Below are 8,733 nucleotides of genomic sequence, written 5' to 3' on the forward strand. Positions count from 1 at the left end.
TAAAAATGATTAATTCCAATATTATGCAAACTATTTGGGAAAATAGGGAAAGATGGATCCCTGCTAAATTCTTTTTATGACACAGATATGGTGCTGATACTTAAATCAGATAGGGTCAAAATAGAGAAAAAAATATATAGACCAATTTCCCTGATGAATATTAATCTAAAAATCTTAAATAAAATATTAACAAAGAGATTACAATAATTTATCTGTGGGATAATACACCATGATCAAGTAAAATTTATACCAGTAACACAGGACAGGTTCAATATTAGAAAAACTATTTGAATAATTGTCTTTATCAATAACCAAACTTACAAAAATCATGTAATTATCTCAATAGATACAAAAAAAAGCATTTGACAAAATTTAACACCCATTCCTATTAAAAACACTAGAAAATATAGGAATAAATGTACTTTTCATTAAAATGATCAGTAGCATCTATTTAAAACCGATAGCAAGCATTATGTGTAATGGGGATAAACTAGAACCATTCCCAATAAAATCAGGGGTGAAACGCAATTGCTTACTATCACCATTAGTATTCAAGTTTGTAGTGAAATGTTAGTTTTGGCAATAAGAGAAGAAAAAAGAGATTAAAAGAATTAGAGTAAGTAATGAAGAAACCAAATTATCACTCTCTGAAGATGATATGATGGTACACTTAAAAAATCCTAGAGAATCAACTAAAAACTAGCAGAAACAATTCATACCTTTAGCAAAGTTGCAGGATACAAAATAAATTCACATAAATCATCGGTACTAAAAAAGTCCAGCAGCAAGGGATACAAAGGGAAATTCCATTTAAATTAACTGTAGATAATGTAAAATACTTGGGAGTCTGCCTGGCAAGGCAAAATCAGGAACCATATGAACAAAACACCTTCCTCACAAATAAAGTAAGATGTATTGAATTGGAAAAATATCAAATGCTCAAGGGGAGGCCAAACTAATATAATAAAAATGACAATACTACATAAATTAACCTATTTATTTAGTGCCATACTAAACTCCCAAGAAATTTTACAAAGCTAGAAAAAAATAATAACAAAGTTCATCTGGAAGAATAAAAGATCAAGAAATTCAAAGGAATTAGTAGGAAAAATGCAAATAAAGGTGGCCTAGCTATATCAGACCTAAAATTATATTATAAAGCACTGGTCATCAAAAACCATTTGGCACTGGTAAAGAAATAGAATAGTTGTTATATAAGTTAGGTTCACAGGACAAACTAATCAATGACTATAATAATCTAGTGTTTGATAAACCCAAAGATCTCAACTTTTGAGACTGGAAGTCACTATTTGATAAGAAATGCTTGTAAAGTTGGAAAGTAGCATGGTAGAAAGTAGGCATTGACCCACAGCTAATAACTTAAATCAGGTAAGGTAGAAATGGGTTCATGATTTAGACATAAAGAGTGATATTATAAGTAAATTAGAAGAACACATGATAGTTTACCTCTCAGATCTGTGGAGAAGGAAGGAATTTTTGGCCATAAAAGAACTAGAATTTATTGAAAGTGGATAATTTTGATTATATTAAGTTAAAAAAAATTGTACAAACAAAACCAATGCTGACAAGATTAGAAGGGAAGCAATAAACTGGGAAAACACTTTTACATCCAAAGGATATGATAAAGGCCTCATTTCTAAAATATATAGAGAATTGACTCAACTTTATAATAGGTAAAGCCATTCCCCAATTGATTCAAAGAATATGAACAGACAATTTTCAGGTGAAGAAATTGAAACCATTTCTAGACATTTGAAAAGGTGCTCTAAATCACTATTGATCAGAGAAATGCAAATTAAGAAAACTCTGCACACCTCTCAGATTGGTTAAAATGACATTAAAAGATGTTGACAAATTTTGGAGGGGATGTGAGAAAATTAATACAGAATAGTGGAATTGTGAACTGATTCTTCTGTAGAGCAATTTGGAACTATGCCCAAAAGGCCTCAAACTATGCATATCCTTTGATTCAGCAGTGTCTCTACTAGGCTTATATCCCAAAGAGATCATAAAGGAGGGAAAGGGATCCGCATGTGCAAAAATGTTTGTGGCAGACCTTTTTGTAGTGGCAAGAAAATGGAAACTGCGTGGATGCCCATATTTGGAGAACTGGAGAATCGCTGAACAAGTTATGATATATGAATGTTATGGAATATTATTGTTCTATAAGAAACAATCAGCAGGATGATTTCAGAAAGGCTTGGAGAGACATACATGAATGATGCTGAGTAAAATGAGCAGAAGCAGGAGAACATTATTCACGGCAACAGCAAGATAATATAATGATCAATTCTGATGGATGTGGCTCTCTTCAATAATGAGATGATTCAGGTCAGTTCCAATGGTCTTGTGATGAAAAGAGCTATCTGCACCAGAGAGAGGATTGTGGGAACTGAGTGTGGTTCACAACATAGCATTTTCACTCTTTTTGTTGTTTGCTTGCATTTTATTTTGCTTCTCATTTTTTTCCTTTTTGATAAAATTTTTCTTGTGTAGCAGGGTAATTGTGAAATATGTGTAGAAGAATTGAACATGTTCAACAAATATTAGATTACTTGCTATCTAGGGGAGAGGGTGGGGGAAAGGAAGAAAAAAAACTTGAAACACAAGGCTTTGCAAGAGTGAATGTTGAAAATTATCTGTGGCTATGTTTTGAAAATAAAAAAAGCTTTAATAAAAAACTATGAGTGACTGTCATTTTTATAATTGTAAATACTCATATTAAATATAACAGACCTGTGAGAAAAGTTGATATTTGTAGTCATAGAAAAAAAGATAAATAGGAGTATATATAAAATCATTTAACATATATTTGTATGCATGTCTGTATTTGTGTGTGTGTATGTGTGTGTGTGTGTGTGTGTGTAATGATAGCCATCTCTAGAGGAGGGAAGAAAAAGAGGAAAAAAATATCAATTTGTGAAAGCACAAGTCAATGTCATGCAGGATCAATCACAAAAATTAGAAAATACCTTCCCAAAATGTTAGGTGCCCAAATGATGAGTATTAGGTCTAGAGTTAGGAAAATCAAAAAAAGGTCAAGAATTTCAAGGGAATTAATGAAAAAAAAATCAAATGAAGGTGGCCTAGCTGTACCAGATCTAAAATTATATTATAAAGCAGCAGTTACTAAAACCATCTGGTATTGGCTAAGAAATAGACTAGTTGATCAATGGAATAGGTTAGGTTCAAAGGACAAAACAGCCAATAACTTTAATAATATAGTGTTTGACAAACCCAAAAACACCAGTTTCTGAGATAAGAATGCATTATTTGACAAAAATTGCTGGGAAAATTGGAAATCAGTACGGCAGAAACTAGGCATTGACCCACACTTAACACCGTACACCAAGATAAGGTCAAAATGGGTTCATGATCTAGGCATAAAGAATGAGATGATAAATAAATTGGAAGAGCATAGGATAGTTTACCTCTCAGACCTGTGGAAGAGGGAGGAATTTATGACCAAAGAAGAACTAGAGATCACTATTGACCACAACATAGAAAATTTTGATTATATCAAATTGAAAAGTTTTTGTACAAACAAAACAAATGCAAACAAGATTAGAAGGGAAATAATAAACTGGGAAAACATTTTTACAATCAAAGGTTCTGATAAAGGCCTCATTTCCAAAATATATAGAGAATTGACCCTAATCTATAAGAAATCAAACCATTCTCCAATTGATAAATGGTCAAAGGATATGAGCATACAATTCTCAGACGAAGAAATTGAAACTATTTATAGACATATGAAAATATGCTCCAAATCATTATTAATCAGAGAAATGCAAATTAAGACAACTCTGAGATACCACTACACACCTGTCAGATTGGCTAGAATGACAGGGAAAGATAATGGGGAATGTTGGAGGGGATGTGGGAAAACAGGGACACTGATACATTGTTGGTGGAATTGTGAACACATCCAGCCATTCTGGAGAGCAATTTGGAATTATGCTCAAAAAGTTATCAAGCTGTGCATACCCTTTGATCCAGCAGTGTTTCTACTGGGCTTATACCCCAAAGAGATACTAAAGAAAGGAAAGGGACCTGTATGTGCCAAAATGTTTGTGGCAGCCCTGTTTGTAGTGGCTAGAAGCTGGAAAATGAAAGGATGTCCATCAATTGGAGAATGGTTGAGTAAATTGTGGTATATGAACGTTATGGAATATTATTGTTCTGTAAGGAACGACCAGCAGGATGAATACAGAGAGGACTGGCGAGACTTACATGAACTGATGCTGAGTGAAATGAGCAGAACCAGGAGATCATTATATACCTCAACAATGATACTGTTTGAGGATGTATTCTGATGGAAGTGGACCTCTTTGATAAAGAGAGCCTTAATTGATCAAAGATGGACAGAAGCAGCTACACCCAGAGAAAGAACACTGGAAATGAATATAAACTGCTTGCATTTATGTTTTTCTTCCTGGGTTATTTATACCTTCTGAATTCAATTCTCCCTGTGTAACAAGAAAACTCTTCAGTTCTGCACACATATATTGTATCTAGGATATACTGCAACCCATTCAACATGTAAAGGACTCTTGCCATCTGGGGGAAGGGGTGGAGGGAGGGAGGGGAAAAATCAGAACAGAAGTGAATGCAAGGGATAATGCTGTAAAAAATTACCCTGGCATGCATTCTATCAATAAAAAATTATTAAAAAATTAAAGAAAAATTAGAAAATACCTTCCCAAAATGTTAGGTGCCAAAATGATGAGTATTAGGTCTAGAGTTAGGAAAATCAAAAATTCAGATCCATGTATGTGATCTATAGTAAATAATTTATTTATTTTGGTTCAAAAATGATTTATTATTTGAAAATATATCATATGTCACTGACTATTAAAATTGATATAGAACTTATTGGCCCAATTTTTTTTTTCTTTTTTTTCTTTTATTAAACCTTGTTATTTACAAAACATAGGCATGGATACTTTTTCAACATTGACCCTTGCAAAAACTTCTGTTCCAAATTATCCCCTCCTTCCCCCAACCCACTGCCCTAGATGGCAGTTGGTCCAATATATGTTAAATATGTTAAAAAATATATCCAATTCAATATATCTAATCCAATATATATGTACATATTTATAGTTATCTTGCTGCACAAGAAAAATCAGATCAAGAAGAAAAAAAAAGAAAGAAAACAAAATGCAAGCAAACAACAACAAAGAATGAAAATGCTATGTTGTGATCCACACTCAGTTCCCATGGTTCTCTCTCTCTGGATGTATATGGCTCTCTTCATTGCTGAATAATTGGAACTGGTTTGAATCATCTTATTGTTGAAGAGAGCCACATCCATCAGAAATTGATCATTGTGTAGTCTTCTTGTTGCCATGTATAATGATCAACTGGTTCTGCTCATTTCACTTAACATCAGTTCATATAGGTCTCTCCAGTCCTCTCTGAAATCATCCTGCTAGTTGTTTCTTACAGAAAAATAATATTCCATAATATTCATATACCATAATTTATTCAGCCATTCTCCAATTGATGGGCATCCATTCATTTTCCAGTTTCTTGTAAGGTAAATCATTTAACCACTGACTATCTCAGTTTTCTCAGCTGTTAAATGAGAAAAATAATAGCACTTACTTTTCAGGGTTGTTGTGAGTATCAAAGAAGAATTGAAAAGATTTTAGCCCAGTGTCAGGTAAATAGTAGATATCTAATAAATAGGTATTTCTTCCTTCCCTAATCCTCCCAATCCACATCCTCAAAGGTAGGGTTATTAAGAGATTACAGATAAAATGAAGAAGTTAAAAAAAAAGACACCAGAAATGGTATATACAAACTAGATTTAGGAGATCATATAGGTAGCAAAGGGGTTTTAACAACAACAGTAATTATTATTAATCATATATTATAATATAATTAATATATAATTTATTATTATTATTACATCTACAGATATAAAATTTTATGTGTATTTTAAGATGAGGACACTGTGTTATAAATTTTACTTAACTGATTTGCTTGGTTACAAATGACCTTTCAGGAAGTGAGAATATTATGTAAATGTTTATAATGTAAAAATAGAATATATCAATAATTTTATAAAGGTTCTATAGTCATATTACTTATAACAAATCATTATGATGTAACTTAAAATATTCATCTCCTAGGGCAAGGCACTTGAAATAAATCTAAACTAAAATAAAGAATAGCTGTGGATTTTGTAGCATAGCTTGCTGGAAACAATGTAGTTGAGGCTAAATTAAAAAAAAAAAAAAGACAACAGCAAGGGAAAAACCAACTATGAACAGGCAAAACTGTTGGCATGCTGCTATTTAGTACGTGTATCAAAGAAGCTCATGTACCATCTGCAAAGTTCAAAAGCAGTGATATGCCTTCGAGGCAAAAACAGTCAATATTCAATCAGGTTAGCAGATAAAACATTGTTTTGTTTTTTTTTTTTTTAGCTTCCAGGAATACACAGAGAGGAGTAGTGAGGAGTTTCTTACTGAAACAGAAAATTCTATACATGAGAATCAGAGGAACAGCCCTCTTCACTCCATCTTTTTCTTGTTTGATATTTCTCATCATGTTATCAGTAGTTTTCAATAGTTTTAAAAGCAAAGCATATTCTTTTTTTTTTTTACAATATAGATTCATTTAACACAGAATAAAGTAACATAGCATTGTTTTCTTATAAGAAATGATTCACACAAATTTTTAAAAATGGAAAATAACTTCATGATTTCTAAACATTTTTTCACACTGAAAAGTATACAATTTCAACAAAAATGTACTTTCCTAAAAATTTCATGGTCATTTGCACAGAATAATCTTCAATATACTCTTCAGTGCCTTCAGGAACAAACCTTCCATTGATATCAATCATGGCATGTCTTGTTCTACCTTTGATCTTTAAGCAAATATTTTATTTTTGGCCAGCTCAAATGAAACCCTATGCTCCATTTCTGCTTGATTTCCTCTGTATCTCTGTTGTAACATTTTATGCTATTGATGGAGCTCAGTGGAATATGCTCTGGAATAAAAAATAGAGTACTTGAACTATATCCCATCCTCCTTTTTTTGTAGGTCAAAGTTCTGAAGAAATGCTTTTAATTTTATAAGCCCCAGAGACTCCTCCTAGGGACCAGTGATCTGAAATAATAAAGAATATTTATAATAGGTAGAATTTCTTTGAGGCAAATTATTTTTCTTTTTAGTATCCCAAAGTCAATAAGAAAAGTGTTCAGAAAATTATTATTCAAATATTTTGTTATAACCATCTCAGCTCTACCCCAAAAAATCATCAGAAATGGTTATCTCTGACTAATGTAATTGTGTGGGGAAGTCTAGCATTTCAAGCATTATTCAAGCAGACAATGAAATAGCTTTAGTCATATTTACTTTTTAAAAGACAATAAGGTTAAAATGAAAAGCAACTACAACTGAAAAATTAAATATTATAAGAAACTAGGTAAATTTAACTCAATTAAACAATCAATAAACATTTGTTAAGTGCCTCTTATCTTTAAAAAGAGATCTTCAGAGAGACTTGGCAGTTGGAAGATTTGATAATGATTGCTCAACAGTGTGGCTTCCTGAGAAGTGAAACAATTTTGAAAAAAACAACCTCAAAAGAGGTTATATAATAATTGTATAGCCAATCACATTATTTCTGTATTTTGTTCATATGCTTTAGGAATATAATTTGATTTGCTTTTTATTGGAACCACATAATATGACATTTTAAAATGAAACCCTATTTTTCTCCTACTGGAACATGGGTAATAGAATATATGCTACATTTGGTGATTTTATGAATAATAGTGTTTTTGAAATATCTTCTACCTTTTCCTTCTGCATGGAAATTTTGAGTTTTCATGTAGACATAAGGCATCAATCTATCAATTTAATTCCAGAGATATTAAATGAAGGCCTTTTAATATTTTTGCTCCTATGTTAGTATGTGTAACATTTCTGTTTCAAGTTTTCTTGTACAATAAATTATCCACCAAAATTTGTTATTTTTAGATAAGGAAACTGTTATTTGTATGCCTTCATCAATATTACATGAATTTGTACTATCTTAATCACGACCAAATAGCTAAAATGAATACAGGATGAATAACATAATATTTAAGAGCCCCAATTTTAAAACTTTATCATAATTTATTTATGAACCATCTTGATTCATAAACTGGATAGTTTGGCCAAAAACATTTCATGGACTTAGAAAAACACTATTCACAACAAAATTATTTAGCTTGAACAGTGATATCTAAATGTCGGCTAAATTATTTAATTGTCATTCTTGTGTGTGTGTGTGTGTGTGTGTGTGTGTGTGTGTGTGTGTGTGTGAATGAATGAAAAAGCACTTTAAACTGTTACCTCCACCATCAAGTTTCAAAAACTTTGTATGATAGTCAAAAGAAATGAAATCCTTAGAGAAGAGAATTAGGCAAACATTTTCAATATGCCTGTGATAGTGTATAACTAGAGGAAAGAAGAAAGAATGTTCCATTTCTTGCATTGGCAGTTTGGATTCTGTGTGGTACCTTTCTTCCTAGATACCAACATGGTAGCTATTTTAGGAACAAAGAAAGGTATCAAACTTGAAAACCTCCCGAATTCCTTTCCATTTCTATTTGACTTTGATACCAGTGATTTAGAAGATGCATAAAAATTTTGTGATGTCACCATAAAGTGGCAACAACAATAATAACAAAATGTTTTCGTTCTCCC

Source organism: Antechinus flavipes, chromosome 1 (assembly GCF_016432865.1).
Source record: "Antechinus flavipes isolate AdamAnt ecotype Samford, QLD, Australia chromosome 1, AdamAnt_v2, whole genome shotgun sequence".
Classification (NCBI taxonomy): Eukaryota; Metazoa; Chordata; class Mammalia; order Dasyuromorphia; family Dasyuridae; genus Antechinus; species Antechinus flavipes.